This window comes from Psittacula echo (genome assembly GCF_963264785.1).
Source record: "Psittacula echo genome assembly, chromosome: 5".
In the NCBI taxonomy this organism is placed as follows: Eukaryota; Metazoa; Chordata; class Aves; order Psittaciformes; family Psittacidae; genus Psittacula; species Psittacula echo.
Window position 1 is genome coordinate 39,785,999 of NC_137739.1, and position 17,757 is coordinate 39,803,755.

Here is a 17,757-nt window from a genome sequence, read left to right on the forward strand (position 1 = left end):
CTCTGGTTTATGTACAAAGGAAATTAAATGTACTTTTTTCTTTAAAAGATGAGATCTTCATCCATCACCAGCTGTCAGTTCCTAATAATGTTGCCCAGAGAAGTGTTACCTGTGATTCAGTGGCTTTATTGGACTATCTTTTGTTGAACAGAGGACATCAGAATAAAATTTTAGCTTAATATAGCTCTTTTCATACTCCCAAATAAACAGAGAAAAAGAAGAGAGCAAAAGCAAAGAATCTTGCATTCCAGACTCAGGTTTCTTCTGTTCTGCAATAGGTGGGACATTTTAAGAAAGAAAAATAAGGAAAATGAACGTGAAAAAAAAGGAAATAAGAGAAAAGAAGATGTGGAAAGAAAAAAAGCTTAGGGACAGAAATAGTAATATAAAACAGTGTGTTCTGTGTTCTTTCTCACTGGTCCCTCTGGATAGAGAGGGAAGGAAAATTGTTTCTGTCTGAGGAAAACTTTTTGAGCTTAAAAAATACTTGTCTCAAGTCAGAATGAAAAGTTTGAGTCTAACATTTTGCAAGCTGGTGGTTTTAGAAATGCTTTTGTTTGGGTGAACAGCAATGTTTTATTTTGCTTTTCATGTTTTTCCATTCTTGATTCTTTTTCCTCAGATAGTTTAGCTCTAGAAATGAAAACCTGCCACTGAATCCGAAAAGCATGTTTTTCACTTGAAAGAGTGTCAGCTTCCCAACAGCTTTTCACAAAAAGTTTCAACAGCTTCCCAAGCTTTTCACAAAAAGTGATCTCAATAACAGTAAGAATCTATCAAGGGAGATCCATCGCAATGAACAGGTTGCAAAATGTCAATCAACCAGACTAAAAAAATAAGACTGGAAAAGCTCTTGTATCGGCTGTACCAGTCAGTTCCTTCATTACATGGTGAATGTGGATCCTGCTTATGGATGAGTGCATTGCTGCACGCCTTTGTGGATGTGTACACCTGTGTTCGGGAAGTTGCCTGCTTGCAATTTAACAGAGCATTTTGGTACTCGGTAACTTGAAAGGAAAGACCTACCCCTTACTGCCTCCAGTATTCTGCTATCTATCTCAGGTGATGCTGTTTAAACTTCTACACAAACAGATGAAGTTCCTTCTAAAAGCTAGTTCCCCTCCCTCCCTGCTTTCACAAATACCACAACCTGAATTTATTTCTGTTTAGTTCATCTTATAGAATCACAGAATGGTTTGAGTTGGAAGGGACTTTAAAGATCATCTAGTTCCAATGCTCTGCCCTGGGCAAGGACACCTTCCACTAGACGAGGTTGCTCAAAGCCCCATCCAGCCTTGAGCACTGCCAGGGATGGAGCATCCACAAATGATGATATTAAATAATGTCATTTTTTTGTTAGATATTCAAATAGTGTGCTCATATGTCATAATAAGAAGAAAAACAACATTTTTCCCAGTCTAAAAAAAGACATCGCTCCTGTTTAAGTGCTTGGCCTAGGTTTTCCATAATTTTAAGTTCCCTGTCTGGTAGCAAATTGGCAATGAAAGACAAGTCTTACTCATGTTCACATATATTTCAAGCAACTATAGTCCATCCAATTCTGGAGTCATGTTTTGCCATTACTTGGCTATCCATCCCACTGCAGATGCATTTTGCCTTGCAAGCATCCTGACTGGGCTGTAGGTGTGATTAAAGTTAAACTCGTATTTTCATAATAAAAGTCTGAGTTTGCACATTTCTTGTAATGGGCCTTCTGGGCTTTGTGCTCCCTGTGAAGTGCAAACATCCGTATTGGCCATTCTGCAATAATGGACAGCAAAATCACATGCTTTATTTTTATCATCCTTTAAATGTGGATGAACTTCTATGCAGTTTGGTCAGTTTTTGAAAGTTCACCCTGGTGCTCATATGAGATTTTTAGGTTTAAAGTGAATTACAACGCAGTGTTTTGCAGTTTGACTTATGGAAGCCATTGCAGAGGAACAGCTGGGAATATTCATGGTATGTTTCAGTTTAGCTAAAGCCCTCTATATTTTAAATAATCAGAAATTCAAATGTCTTAAATGCTTGTTTGAATGTCTGGTTTTTCGTATTTTCCATGACCAGCGTAGAAAGTAATTTTCTGTTAAGTGTACTGAGGTTTCTCACTAATTCAGGTTATTCAGACTTTGCAAGAAAAAGCTGGATATGGTAACCTGTACTTTCTATGGACAGACCCAGCTGAATGGTCAGTGATTTTGAATACGAGTAGGAGGAGGAGACCTTTATCTCTTACCTTTCATCTGTTCAAGAAGATTTCTTACCCCTGTAATGAATTATTCACAACAGAAATTAAAAATTGAGCAGTCTTTGTCTCTTGAAGCTACACTGGATTGTTCAATGTTATCTGTCAGGTCCATCTAACAAATACTGTGTATGACCTTCAAAGTGCAGCTATAATGTCCTGGCAAAGCCAAATTTCCACATTATTACTTTAGATCCACCTCACTAACTTGATAGTAACCTCTGCATGTATCATATCATACACAGGTCTCACAGCTATTTATCCCTGAGGTGTCTATTGTTTCCCCCCATCTTCTTCGCTAGCAGTAGAAGGATGCACGGGATGGTCTACATCTCCCTAAGATTAAAACCACCAAGACTTCTCCCAAAAAGGAGTATTTTCTTGGTTTTTTTTTTTTTAGTTCTGTTGCTGGCAAACTCTGTCCACTTCAGCTGACATATTCCATACAGTCTTTTTGCATTTCCCTCTCTGTGTGTTCACATAATGCCAAGAAACTAGTGGGAGAAAAGGGGTTCTGCTCTGTGCTCCCTGTGCGGAGATACCATGATCTAGAAACTTCGGCAGCAGTCAGCCAAGGAATTGCTGTGCCTTGTTCTTTTGTCCTTGTTCTTTTGCTCTTGGAGGATTCAACTGCTTTCTGCTTTCTTTGCATGAAGAGGTGTAGCAGATCTGAAATTTTGAGAATATATAATACCTTAAGGTTTCATGTGCTGCCTTGTGACTGTTAGCTGTTTTTTAGACGGTGTGCATTATATAGCGAATATAGTAGATAGATAGATACATACATATGTACATACGTACATACACACACACATATTTAGGCTGCCCCAAAGACTGAATTCACTTTTCTGTACACAGACAATAGAGAGCTGGAGCATAGCAACCCTTTGCAGCCAGTGCCCTGCCAAGGCGGGGCCTGGCATGAAGCACTTCTGGGGGATGAGGATGGTTGCCTTAGCTGGCTCTGTGCAGTGAATGGCTGCCCAGGTTATACAGAAGAGAATTAATATTTCCACTGACACACATGGTAGCTCCATAGAAGTCAAGTGTCTAGGCAAACATTAATATCAAGGTGCATGCAGACAGTGATCACTTCATACGAAGGTATATGTCTACCAAAGTGGGTGTTGAATTGTGCTCCACTGCTTCTTCCCTTCTGCTGATGTGTAAGGCACTTAGATGATGAGGTTTTATCACTTTGCCTTTACAAGGCTATCTTTGGGTGAGCTGGACCCAGAGAAATCTCTTCAGTTAGTAAGCAGTCAGGGAGACTCCATTTTTGGCATTCATGGAGGTTAAGATAAAACTTCTGGATGGGTGCTCGCAAAACCAGCCAGAGTCTGTGTTCCTCTGCTAGTGCCCTTGAGCTTCCCTCCCTGAACCCTCTGGGTCAGAATTACGGGCTCTGAATGAGTTTGAAAACTGGGGCCGCTCTGATGTTGCCATATTTTTAAATGTCTTATTTCTTCTTTCTCTTGAGAAGCTGCTGAGTTTCTTGACAGCTTAAATAAAGATTATCTCAGTAAATTATTATTACAAAGATTAGCAAATATCTTTTTCTGTCATACTGGTGTTTAGATAGAAATTGCCTACTATAGTGGTAATGTATCTAAGCTACCTTCACAGGGAAAACTATGGCACAGACAAGGGGAAGTCATGCCATAGGGTTTCCTGGGCAGCACTGAATGCAGTCCTGTCTGCTGGCTGAAGTGGGAATACATCTTTCCTACTTGAAAAGCAAAGTTTTGCATACAGCTTCCTTCAGCCAAAGTTCATGTTGTATGAGCAACAAGGTCAGAGGATTCATAGTCTCCTTCAAGTCAAGAGGGAGCAATAAAAATGTATTTTCTGTCATTAAAGATAATCTTGTGTACAGCAAGGGCACGAACAGTGTGTCAGCAAACTGGCCCTGTGAGACAATGTTATTGATGCTACTTCAGGCTTCTTGTTACATGCAAACCAGCATTATTATTACAGTAGAGAACAGGCACAGACCTTTCAGGATTATGTATGAAGAGCAGCAATTCAAATACCATCTGCCTAACTTGATAAATTCTAAGTATTATTCCAAAGAGGTTTGCCTGAATCTCTTCTGCAGAGCACATAGGTCTTCTGCAGCTGCCAGTTGCTTTTATCCTCAGTCCCCTCCCCATTATTGCTTCTTGGCCTTTGGGCTAAGGTCAAGTGTAGTACCAGTTAAGTCTTGGCATCTCCTCTCTTTGGGGACTCTTCTGCCCTGGCAGCAGGGTGGAGTCAGTGACCTCCTAGCTCTTTTCCATCTGTTAACTACTATCATTCAGGCTCTTTAAGAGACCTGGAAGCTTTTAGAAGTCCCCTTTAACGTGCCTTGTAAGTACAGCTGAGATGCATTGGCCTGAATTCTGTTTCAAAAGGAAGGTGGGTCTGGGCTTTTTAGAATCATAGAATAGTTAGAGTTAACTATTATAGCTATAACTAGGGTTTAGAGTGGGAGAAATTGCAGTGCAGCTGGAGGGTTTGGTGTCTTTCTGTTGAAGGTCAACAAATATGTTTACCTGTAATAGGGGATTTATTTTTTTTTTTTTAATTACTTTAATGCTTAGAGGAAATACAAACCAAAAAATTTTGGAAGACGCCACAGGTAAAGCCCTCTGAGAGCTTTGCACCTCTGCATCTTCTGGGACCAGGCAAAAAAAAATCCCTCTTATATAGGAAGACCTTAAAGTACCGTGATAATGTATGCATGTTTTTCTAGTTTTGGTAGTTATAAACTTTTTAATCCAAAGCTAAGTATCCACAAGGGCCACTGTAATTGCCAGCTGGACTTAGTGCCTGAAGACCTTACCTAATCCTGTTTCTTTTACACGGACCTGTTAATCTGCAATGGAAAAGTTTGTTGAGCAGTCAAAAAGGGGAGTAAGATGCTGATGTCCCAGGTGAAAACCTTTGGAGGATATTTTATTTGGGATTTTGTTGGGATGCTGGGTTTTTCCATGCCTTCCCTTCCTGAGCTGTGGAGAAACTTGATGAAATTCAACAAGGGCAAGTGTAGAGTCTTGCATCTGGGGAGGAACAACCCCATGTACCAGTACAGGTTGGGGGCTGACCTGCTGGAAAGTAGTGAAGGGGAAAGGGACCTGGGGGTCCTGGTGGATAGGAGGATGATCATGAGCCAACACTGTGCCCTTGTGGCCAAGAAGGCCAATGGCATCCTAGGGTGCATTAGAAAGGGTGTGGTTAGTAGGTCAAGAGAGGTTCTCCTCCCCCTCTACTCTGCCCTGGTGAGACCGCATCTGGAATATTGTGTCCAGTTCTGGGCCCCTCAGTTCAAGAAGGACAGGGACCTGCTGGAGAGAGTCCAGCGCAGAGCCACAAAGATGATTAAGGGAGTGGAACATCTCCCTTATGAGGAGAGGCTGAGGGAGCTGGGTCTCTTTAGCTTGGAGGAGACTGAGGGGTGACCTCATCAACGTTTACAAATATATAAAGGGTGAGTGTCAGGATGATGGAGCTAGGCTTTTCTCCATGATGTCCAGTGATAGGACAAGGGGCAATGGGTGTAAACTGGAGCATCAGAGGTTCCATGTGAACATCAGGAAAAACTTCTTTACTGTGAGAGTGACAGAACACTGGAACAGTTTGCCCAGGGGGGTTGTGGAGTCTCCTACGTTGGAGATATTCAAGGCCCGGCTGGACAGGTTCCTGTGTGATGTACTCTAGGTTACCCTGCTCTTGCAGGGGGATTGGACTAGATGATCTTTTGAGGTCCCTTCCAACCCTTGGGATTCTGTGATTCTGTAACAGGAAGTTGGTGCATGTGTTAGAGCCTGTGATATAGTGCAGGTGATGTGTTCCTTCCCAGTTTGTTTTTTATCCTGATGCAGCTACAGAGTCTAACTTTCAGATGAGGAGGTCTGCAACAGCAGGTTTTGTCCAGAGATCTGTGCACATTTTTCTGGCAGTTTCTTCCCAGAGCAGTCCCTGGTTTGCTGTCTATAGTAGGCCCACCTCAGGGTTTATATGGAACAGTTGCATGAGTGTAAGTACATGATGCCTGTGGGGGTCGGTTTGTTTGTTGGTTTTTTTTCCCTAAGTCACTCACAGAACAAGAAACCATATATATGATCTCTGGAAGAGATCATAAAATGATATAGCAGAACTTTGTGTGTAACTCGAATAAAGGAATTTCACTCCAGCATTCCTACATCAAACCCTGTAACTACAGGGTATCTTCCAGTCTTTGCGTTGGCAGAGATCATTTAAAAACTCCACTCTTCTCTCTGCAGCTACCCTTTGTAGAGGAGATACATGGAGGATGTTGTGAATTTGCTTTCCACCTAAGGAGGCCTGGCCAAGTACCTTCTAAAACCTCTTCTGGGGCAGTACCAGCCAGCTCTATATGCCTTGGCATAGGGAGGGGTGAAGGAGACTTCTGCCGTAGGAAACCTCTGGTTGGCTTTTGTGGAAATGTAGTGATGTCTTCCAGAGTCTTAGTCTCTCAGCTGATTTTGTCTCAAAGATGTGTCTGGTTTAATGGCACAAGCTGTGGGAGGCCAGGTTTTGTTCACTGTCTCTTGCTGCTATTTTTGGGATGTGATTTTTCTATTTCAGTTGGCTGGGCATGGAAGGAGTGTTGCTATGCTTTAGGGAACACTGCAATTAGATTCACTGAAAACAATCATGATTAATAATTATGACTGTTTTGTTACTAAAAAAGGAAAAGGTAGAAATAAATAATAAACTACAGTTACTGTGAAGGCAATCTCTGTCTATGTCTCTTTGAAGAGCTTTGAACAGACCTAGGAGCACTTGGGCTCTCCTCAGGGGACAGCAAGGCTCTCATTTCCATACGTGGCAGTGAGCCTTGCTCCAGTGTGTAAGTAATCCGATGAGTTGTCTGGTGGAAGAACCGCATTTATCAGTTGGTGACTCTTGTTTGGTAAATCCCAGATAACTGCAGCAGCTGGGCAAATCTCAACTGTGTTCCAAATAATTAGCAAATGTATTTGAATCAATAATGGCAGGGAAGCCACTGAAACAGCTTTCCTGAAACAAATCAGTGAATAAACACCGTGAATTTTCAGTCCAAGTGAAATCTGTTTACCAAGGATAGCTTCTTTCTCTCTGTGAGTACATGGCCTCAGGCCTGTGATGTCTAACAGAAGCTGTTACTACCTGAAATCACACTTCATTATCCCATTAGAAGCTGAACTAGAGAAGTGTCATGCTAGCTGCTGGCCCCTTTTGCCAGCCTCTTGTTCCTCCTCATGTCGTGATTGGGGATGTCTTTGTATGAGGAAATCCTGCTGAGCTGGGAAGCCTGCTGGAAGACTGCTGCTCTGCATGGCTGGCGTGCTGCGACGCCACAGGCAGGCTGGAGTGAACTACAGCAGAGAGCCGGTGCAGCGGGAGGGCAGGGCACTGCTGGTGGCTCAGTGGAAGGGAAAACATCTGTTTTCTCCAAGTTTCTGTAGAAATGGAATATCCTGTGCAGTGAGGGCCCGGCAACATCGCCATCAGTGCCTCATGGGCACTGTGGCTCAGTGCTTTGGTCCTGGCAGGACACTTTCACCACGAGCTAGTGGTCTGCTTAGGGCATGGAGAGGGTGCAGGCTGTGCCGTCCTTGGGGCAACAGCTCTGCAGAATGTCTCTGGAGCTTTTTGAAACTCTTAGCATTTATTTTTATATATATATATACACATACCTATACATAAAAATATGTATATAAAATATATTTAGTTCACTTTTGACTCTGTATCATAGGAGCTGGAAAACTGTTTCAGTTGGTCCAAGCACATGTGAAAGACTCTTTAGTTAAAAGTCGTCTCATGGGGGACCACAAAAGAAGTGGTTAAAATGCTTTCAGACATCCATTTATTCTATGAAATTTTGAAATGAGAATTTTGGAGTGTTTATTAAAAGAGGTATCTATTAAATAGTCCCCTGCTTTTGTGTGTACAAATCAGAGGTGTAAGGGCATTTTCTTCTGAAAGCGCAATGCAAAGCTTGAGCTTTTTTCGATACCGGCAATGATTTTGAGTAGAAATGTTTGTATCTCCTTAATCTTATTAATACAGGAGTGTTTCATTAATCTGTTGCTTGAGGTAAAATTCTCCCTCTAACAATTGAGGTCTTGTACCAGATTAATGTGTCCTGGTTTTACATAAAAACAGCCATGTTGCTGGTTTTTCTTCCCTTTTGATCCTCTGTTGTTGAGATTTATTGCCTGCCATTTATAGCTTTTGCAACTTGCAATTAAGGATTCTATTTTGAATACCTAACGCATAAGCAGGAATTACCATAACTTAGTATTTGGATGCGTCTTTCAAACCATAGCAGAAAAAGAAAATGCTTCAGATGTGACGTAAAAGCATTTAAAGCTGGAGAAGGTTTCTACTGACTTAATGTTACATGAATAAACTGTATTTTTATTAAACACTTTCTCATCAGTTTGAAGATCAGTTTGAGCTCCCCTGCACAAAGTCTGTCTGATATCATCTGAAGGCTGGTGTGTATATATATATATATTTATTTTAGCATAATTGCAAGTACATTGAGCATTTGGAGCAAGAAAAGTTTAACATTTGTATAATTAACTTTTTTTTTTTTTTTAATCTAACCCCTCCTGGTTTTAAGTGCTCAGCTGGCTGTGTACAATAGAGACTAACTGGATATTCATCTCTGTTCCGGAATGAGTATTAGAGCACCTGATATATGCATCATAGCTGTATCCCCTGAAAGGACAACTTACCCAGCCTGTGCACTGGTCTCCAGGCCCCTGTCTCTGCAGGGCAGGCAGGAGTGGCAGGAGCTGGGAGGGCTTTTGTGGTGTCTGTCCTCTGGGAGGTTTGTGTTCTGGGGGGGCATGCGGCTGCTGCACGTGTGATGAGCCCCAGCTCTGCATGTCTGCTGCATACTCAGTCTTATGGCAAGGAAGGGGCTGTGAGAACCTCAGATCTAAGGCTAAGGTGGCCAACAGCATAGGAAGCTTGGACATTACTGGGTTAGACCTTTAATCATGCTGAAGGGCTGGCAGATTGAAGGATGGGTAGGAGAAAGGCTTTTTCCTTTGGTTGGGCTGGGAAAGTGCTAACTGATGGTCACCCAAAGAACTAGACTGGGCTGTAAATGTTGTATAAAGGAAGGAGATAATGAAAAGAAAGAAATGGTCTTGTGCCCCCGAACATCTTTCAGATAAAATCTCTATGTTGGCTAACAGGAAAGCTGGAAATTCTGTTCCACCAGAGACAGAGGAGTGGAATGAAAGCCCATGTGTATTTTTAGCATCCCTTGTAATCATTTCACCTTTTGAAATGAAAGCATCAGTGCATTAGAGCAGAGAAACTGGGGAGAGGATGTGTTCTACCAAGGGAAATGTCATGCTCAGAGTGGATTGACTGAGTCACAGACTGACTGAGAGATATTAGTGTTGGCCAGGGCAGAACCATTTTCTCCTTGCTGCAAGCCTCCTTCCTCTCCCAGCTCCTCAGTTGTACTTCCTCTGCCACGCATCGTTGTCTTCTCAAACATCTCTTCCCAGGTGATTCTGCCCTCCAAACTATATCCAGTTGGAATAAAACTCAGCATATGCAACATGCTTTGGGATGTTCACCAAGTCCTGCCCAGAGGGTAGGCAGCCCTGGCAAGGTGACATTATCTTAATGGAAGCTACTTAGCAATGCTGTTTTCTGCTTGCTTCTTAGGCAGAAAGATAAAAGATCTAACATGAGGAAGATAGGAGGGCATCTGTTCAACAGTGAATGCTTATTTACTTTTCACCTCTGAAATGCCAGTGAGCATTAGTGCTGTCTATTTTGAACTGACTATTGGCATTGGAGAAATTACTGATGCTGCTATTGAAAGAAATTGTCCCTCAATTTCTAAGGAGGCAGACGAGGTCTGTCAGAGTCTCCCTTTGTAATCACATGCCATTGCTCTGCTGCATCCAGGAAAAGGGAGTAATTCCATGTTGTTTCCATCCTTTCCCTAGCCTTCATAAGCTGGTAAGAAGTCAAAGGCTAGTCTTCCTGCATTTACACAATACCCAGAACAACGATCCTTTGCTGTGGATAAATTCCTTGGTGCTGTTGGCATGCAGCTCAGACGGTTAGAGGTCACTTGTAGCTGTTCACTCTGTGTCCCCAGGCTCAGCTCTGGCAGAGACAGGTGGGCACCAGCTATAAGAACTGGAGGAGTGGTTTGCACTGGGTTTTAGCACATTGTTCAGTGCCCAGGAAGGTAAAGAAGCAGGAGGGATACAAGTGCTTGAGGAGGGCTGACTGTTGTGTACACGGCCATTCACTGCAGCTTCCTGTGCCTTGGTGAAGGTGCCATCTGCGGCTTAGGTGACCTTCCTTACCAAGCAAGGCAGATGCGCAATTAGTGCTGTAATCCTTTAAACAGGTCCTGTTGTCCCAGAGCCTCCTTTAGGTGCCCAAGAGTGGCAGGCAACCGTTGCCTCTTTCCCTTCCTCCCTCCACCTCTTCCCTTGAGTGTCAAATTAAGTCTGTTCTCCATTGTACTGGCACCGGCAGAAATGTGATGTTTTTTCAGTACCAAGACTTTTGTTTCATGTTTACCTCTCGCTGCGTGACAGCTGCCCGTCAGATGAATTATGCCACACTGCCAGCTATTTTTTTCTCCTTCCTGGTGTATTTTCACTTGGTACACAGCTTCATGTCTTGACTTGAATGCAGAAATGGAAAACTTCACTCTAAGAGTATGAGGGCTCGCCAAGAGCAGCAAGCCTTCAAACACCAGTGGAGGGAGCTGAGCCTGGTCCTGCAGCCACCGTGCTGCCCCTACACCTCCTGGGACAAGGCATGCTCTGCTCCTGTCTCCCAGGGCAAGGTGACACTCCTTCAGCTCCTGGGGAGAGGCGCTGGTTCAGAGGCAGCCACAGGCAGGCAGCCTGGCCTGTGTTCATTGCCTATTTTGTTTAGCCTGATCAGAGCTGAGGAAACTTTTCAAAGAGTAAATGTGACTGCAATGGATTTTTTTCCCATCAAAAGGTTCAGTGCAGATCTCCCTCCCCCCTCACTACTCATTTGCATCTTGGTTGTTAATGATGAGTCTCTCTTTGCACAGCACTCACCTGAGGATCTCCAGATACTTTTCTAAAGGTGGATATCTATTTTTAACCTAATTTTATAGATGGTGCATGTAAGAAGTAGACAGGTTTGTGCAACCAACTCCTCGCAGCACAGCTGTGCTGGGGTGAGAAGAGGTGAGCGGGCTGGCTGCTGGAGCTCTACTGGCAGATGGAGAGGTGCAGATCCTTCTGCTGGGGTAGCTTTGGGGCTGCCTGCCCTAAAGTGTGGATGGGGCCAGCCCTCCTCAGCCTGTGTGTCCTGCGTGTGTCCCCCATCTACCCCTCTTCTAGTAAACATGGGTTATTCTCATCCAGAGCTGCACTCTTGGTGGCTTGGAATTGTGCAAATCCAGGATGTGGCTCTGTTGTCCACTTGTGTGCACACTGGTACAGTATCTTGCTAAAGCATCCACAGGCCCACTCAAGTGAGGCCTCTCCAGTTGGTCTTGGCTGAGTTAGGGAGCAGCCCTGTGTACACGTAAGCATTTGCTTTAGGGACTTACCCGTCAGTTAAAGTGGAATTATATGCTTAACTTACTAAATTACCCTAGGCTTTGCTTAAGTATGTAATTAAGAATTACATACTTAAAGATAACCATTTGTAGGGCTGGGGCTTGCTGTCCTGCTTCCATTTCCCTAACAACACAGGCAAATTACTTGTGCTCTTGTCTTGTTCTGCCTGGGTAATCTTTCAGTCTGCTAGGATCAGAAAGTGACAGAGCATACAGACCCATAGGAACACCTCATTGCTCTGGGAAGCCATCTTAAAATATGGGAGCATTTTGGAGGCCCAAATATTGCTGGAGAAGGTAATTTAAATGCTGCACAAGTCTTTCGTCCCTCTGTGCATGGGTTTGGAAGGAGCTGGCCATGGTTGTCCTTGGCTCGTATGCTGGCAGATCTGTGTCCCAGAATCACCGTCTGACCGAGGATGGCTTGGTGTTTAGCTAGCTCTGCTTTGCAGACCTGTCAGTGGTTTATCCAAATGGCTATCAGTATCCCAGGGGACAGGGCTGGGGCAATGCAAGCTGCTCCTCCCTTATGGTTAAACCAGTACTGAAGGCTATGAACGAAGAGTGATGACTGGCCATGGTGACAACAGCCTTTCACTGGAGACACCCATCTGCAGGAGAAGGCCAAGATCGTTTTGCTCAGTTATTCACACTGTGTCAGGCAAGGAGCTACTGAGTAGGAATGGGTCTGAGCTGATGATGGCTGCAAGTGATGCCCTGTGTCCATCAGCTCCAGCCTGCACTGGAATGGAAAATCCCTGGCCCACAAAATGAGAGCTACCTTCAATGCCCTTGGACTAATCTGGCTTTTAAAGTAAACCTAAAAATGCTGTTTCCACTGTTCAAACAGAGGATTGCCTGCCCACACTGGGTAATTTCCACTTCTCTTTCACTCCAGAGATCCCAGTGACAAACTTTGCATTGCTTCAGTGTTACTGCTCAACTCATCCTGTGCACTAAGTTCGGTTTTCCACAGCTTTTAGCAGTTCTGTTGTTTGAACAGAGCCTCACCCCACATCTCCTTCCTACATAACTCCCCTCTCTGGAACAAGCCAGGGAAAAGCAGGTCTGTGTGTGTGTGTGTCTGAGAGGGAGAAGCAGCTCTTTCCAAATTCCTGCCCATCATTTGGTTGTTCGGCAGCTGAACCTTCTGCTGTAGCCATTTGGGTGGGTATTTTTTGCAGAGGCGCCTCCTCGTCTCTGATCTTCTGATAACAAACATCTCCTTTCATGTGCTACATCAAGGCTGATGCTCTGGCCTCCCATTTCATTTACTCCTCTTTTTAATGCTGTGCCAAACATATTAATGTCAGGCACTGCTGCCCTGGACCCTTTAGTGCAACTCTGAATGCAAAACCCTCCCTTTGCCCACCTGGCCAGGGCTTTGCTGGGCCAGCTCCCTCCTAGCCCCATGTACTGGCTGTGACAGTGGTAGCACCATCCAAACCGTGGCCTGTGTGTTGTCCTATTTATTGCTCTCTCTGGATCCAGAGGGCTGGACTGACTTGTAGCCCAGCTGGCTCTGCTGTGTCCATCTCTAAATGCGTCCTGCTGCCCTCTAGTGAGAAATGCCTGTGGTCCAAGCCCAAAGTTTGGAAATCAGAAGGAGAATGAAGGGGGCCCATGGAGTAAAATTAATCTGTTGCATGCACACGTAGGCCTGTTATCAGAGTCTGGCGATGAAGGACCTGTTGCTGACCACAGTGCCCAGCTCCTTTGGGACCACATCCTCCTCCAGGCTTTGTGGGGTACTGCTCCGCTGCCTTCTATTTACCTGCTCACATGTAAGCTTTATCCTCAGTCTAAATATACTGCAAACCCATTAAAAATCAGGAGCAGGCTGACAGGGAGAGAGACAGGCTGTGAAGGCAATGGAAGAGAGTGGGGGAAGGTGCAAGATATTTGGCAGGTTATTATAATTAGGGATTTTCTTCCTGTTTATCCTAGTGTAGCTGCATGCAAGCCAGTTGGGCTGCTCTGTATGTGCTCTGGTGTAACTGAAGTTTGCTGCAGTGTTGGTATGAACACTTCCCCATTGCAAAACAGAGGGAGAGGTTCCCATCACCCACACCTGTAGTGCACAGGAGGGATTTATCCAATATGATGGATGCCCTACAACACACCACTGATACCCAAGTTAATGAGGCAAAGGAAGATCCGGTCACTCTGCATTACTGACACGCCCCTGGGCAGCCAGAGTACTGTGCAGTGTGACAGCTCTTGCTGGCTTTGGCTTAGCTGGGATGAGTCACTTTGAATGCCTGACTTCTTGATAAATCCTGCAGAAACCAGGGCAGTTAAATGTCAGCCAATGGGGAAGATCTTCAGCTGGGGTAGGTGAAAGTAGCTCTGCAAGCGTCAGGGACGCTTGGGCACCAGCCACCCACCTCCAGAGCTGGCTGGTTCAGTAATACTCACCTGCAATGAATGTGCTCAGGTGAGGCTGGTGAGGTGGTCCACAGTGTTTTACTGAAAGCCTGAGCTGCTGGTACTGTTTTCTCTCTCTGGAGGCCTCAGGGTTTGTCTAATTGCTGGGGCCAAGCAGGTGAAGAAAGAGGCTTTGTCTTCCTCTGCTTCTCAGGAATTCTGGTAAATGAGAAAATACTTCTGTTTCTGCATAACCTATGGTTCTTTCCAGCTCTTCAGGTGTCTCTTCAGTTGCTTTTAAAGCTGATGGGAATCATTGATCTCGCTTACCCTCTTTATATCTTGACGGATTCTTTGGAAACCAGAGTCTTGTGATGCAGAGGAAAAGCAAAGCTTGTCTCATGGGCTGGAACAAAAATGTGCTTTACAGTATCTGAAACCTATAAGGTACCTCTATGGTTCCATGGGTTGTGCTGAAATCAGAGTCCCTGGCATGGAGAGGAGCTCAACCCACTTCCATGCTGTGGAGAGGACTCTGGGCTCCTGGTCCTCTTTTGTAAGGATAAGAACCACTTTTGCTACTGCCCTTGTGTGCATTTCTCCAGCTTACCCGATCTCACAGCCCTGGGCTGAAGGAGGGAAGCTGCACCCAGCATTTCTGCCTCTGCCCTGGCTTCTCCTGCCCTCTAGGGCAGGTCTTGATTGTCCTAACCAAAGCATTAAAGACAGACCTAACTCTTTGTTTCCAGATAGCATTGCACAAGCTCCTGTCAGACTTGCATTTCTCATTTTAGGTCTTATAAGTGGGCTTGATGATCATTCCTAAGAGCACTGAGGGAAAGCTTAGTAAAGAATATGGTTGTCTTTAACACTGGAAGCAGCAAGAGCCACTTTTTTCAACAGCTGTGCTCAATAGTGAGATAAGTTTCAATGACCCACCTGCAGGAAAGAATAAAAAGGAAAAGAATTCGTGATTCTGGACACTTCTTGACCTACTTCCCAGCCACATTCCTTCCCCACCACCCCCCATTGCCTGTGTGAGCGCAAGGTTTTGCAAGGAAAATTGCTGTGTGACTGTTAAATGCAGTTTTATTTATTGGATGCTTTAGAAAACATCAAGAGCAGCTAAGTGCACAGACAGACAGCTGAATCTGAATGATTTACTGCTTTGCCTTTTATAGCTGTTGATTACATCAGGTTGCTGCATCAATATCTTGTCTGTTACAGTCCAGCCTTATGGGCCAGCAAAGCAAAGAATATTATTGCTGCGTGGTTTTCCAGGTGATATGGCAATTGGAATAGCTTTCCATATGGATAGAGTGCAGATTCCCAAAAGCTGGGAAGCAATTTAGCCTTGTGCATGTTCAGATGCTTGTCCAGCCCATATATCTGAAATAAAAATACTGTTTTAATGAAATCTCCGTGTATTTTGGGACTGGCTGGCTGTACTTGAGCAAAAACCTTGCCTGAGTATTTCTCTGCGCCTGTCTTTGATCCAGACTGCAATCAAGAAGTGCAAATGGCTCTTTGTAGCAAAGGATGAATGAGGACTGTGAGCTAGGATCTGGACTCCAAAATCCCTGGGGTATGAAGCTGTTTGAGTCCAGTTCAGAGAGAGGCCCAGTAGCAATGCCTTTCTCCAGGCTGGGATTCACAGGCTTCATCTCCTTCAAAATATCAGCAGTGTAGGATTTGGAACTTAGTGCCCCAGTGCCACATCAGGACTGGCTTTGCTCCTGTAAGCCTCATGGTTCTTCTGGAAGAGTGCCTTCCTGCCTGCCTAACAGCTGAGGAAGTGTCTGATAGGGTTCGGTTTTGACGACCCAGCAAAGCCTGCAATGGGAACAGATTCCAAATGTCCTGATAGATCCTACAAAGCCACATCGGAACCAAAAGGAGATTTAATAATGAAAATTTACCCCTGCACCCTCCCTTCTTCTTCCCCTTCAGCAGGCAAACCAGCTTTTCCAGTGGGATGCAGAGGGTAGGAGCAAATGCAACTATGTGGTGTGCTCTGTGTATTACCTCTGCCATGGCCCAGAGTAGCTGGGACAAGGGAGGAAGGGAGAGGTGACAGGGTACACATTGAGAGAGCTTTCCTCCTAGTGGACAGAGAAAGTGGGGCTAGAAAAGCAGGTACTAAACCAGTTCATCTATGTTTTGGTGAAAGAGGCAACAGTTGTGACTTTAAGCCCTGGACAACACAGCATGAGGGAGGTAGGGAGAGGAGGGAGCTCCCTGGTGAAAACCGTGTTCATGAACAGTTCAATTTCCTACTGTAACCAGGGCTTGTGCCTCATTCATGTACATCTCTAAATCAGATATGCTTCATACTCCTGTTCTTGGGCTGTGCACTAGACACAACAAGTGACGGCAGGAAATTGAACACAGGGCTGCATGTCTGCAGCTGTGGGGAGTGGAATGGCACCAGCAATCCAACCAAGTATCTCATTCTGGTGGCTCCGGAACTCACTGAAATACAGTATAAATACAGCCTCAGATCCAATTTCCTTCTCTCCTTTATCCTGGGTGTACATGTCAGTCAGAGCGACTGCCTGTCGTTATCGGGTGATCCATCATATTAAAACAAGGGGTAAGGAAAAAAAAACAGCAGAAAGGAGAGTAAGTGCTTTGCAGACTTCAAAATCCTTCCTCTTTTATCCTAGCCCATAAAACTATGATTTAGTTTTGTATCCTGGCTCAAGGGTTTCTCTCTTTCCAGGTCCTCTGATGTGTTTGGTCCAGTTTGGACCACAGCGCTGCCCCTATGTGTGCTAACCTGGCCCACACTAGCCTTCCCTTCTGGACGTGGTCAAGGCAGGTGCCTTGTAGGACTATCTCTTCACCTGTGCTGACTAACACCATCCCATGCCAGGGAAGCAGAAGAACTGTTGCTGTTCCAGGTAATCCCCTTCTCCACCTGCTTCATTAAATAATAGAGTGTAATCCCAGGGTGGTGTATGAAGGACAAGGTCCTTCAGCGCACAAAAAAAGTACAGGCTGCATCAGGAGGTCTCCACGCATGTTGCACTTGTCTCTTAGAGAGGCTGAGGCAGTGCCAGTGTGACTGCAGCAACTTCCAGACCAGTTCAAGATCAGGAGCAAACCAATGACCTGTTTGTCTGTGATCTTGCCTGTTAGTAGGAGGCATCAACTCAGCAGTTGTCATTGAGGGTCTGTTATACTCCACCACTGGGCTGCTGGCTGTGATGTTCTGGATGGAGTCGAAGTTTCATTCTGCTTCTGCAAATTCCCCTTGAAAGATACTGGACACAGCACACTTTGCTTTCTGCCCTGCACTGTTCTGTGCTGCTTCTCCAGGCTCTCCAGCAGCTCCCATAGTGTAGCATGGGCTATACTGCTCACAGTGACAAAGTTCCAGCTAATTTCCATAGCATCAGGATTTGGCTTGATCTCTTCATAATCTGTACCCTGCTAAAGTGACTGGAAGCTCTCTGCATCTCCCCCTGTGCACTGCAGCAACGTTGGGACTGGTCAGGACCTCATTGCCCTTATCTCTGTAAATGCATTGTGTGAGGGAGACAACCTCCTCTGGAAGCTG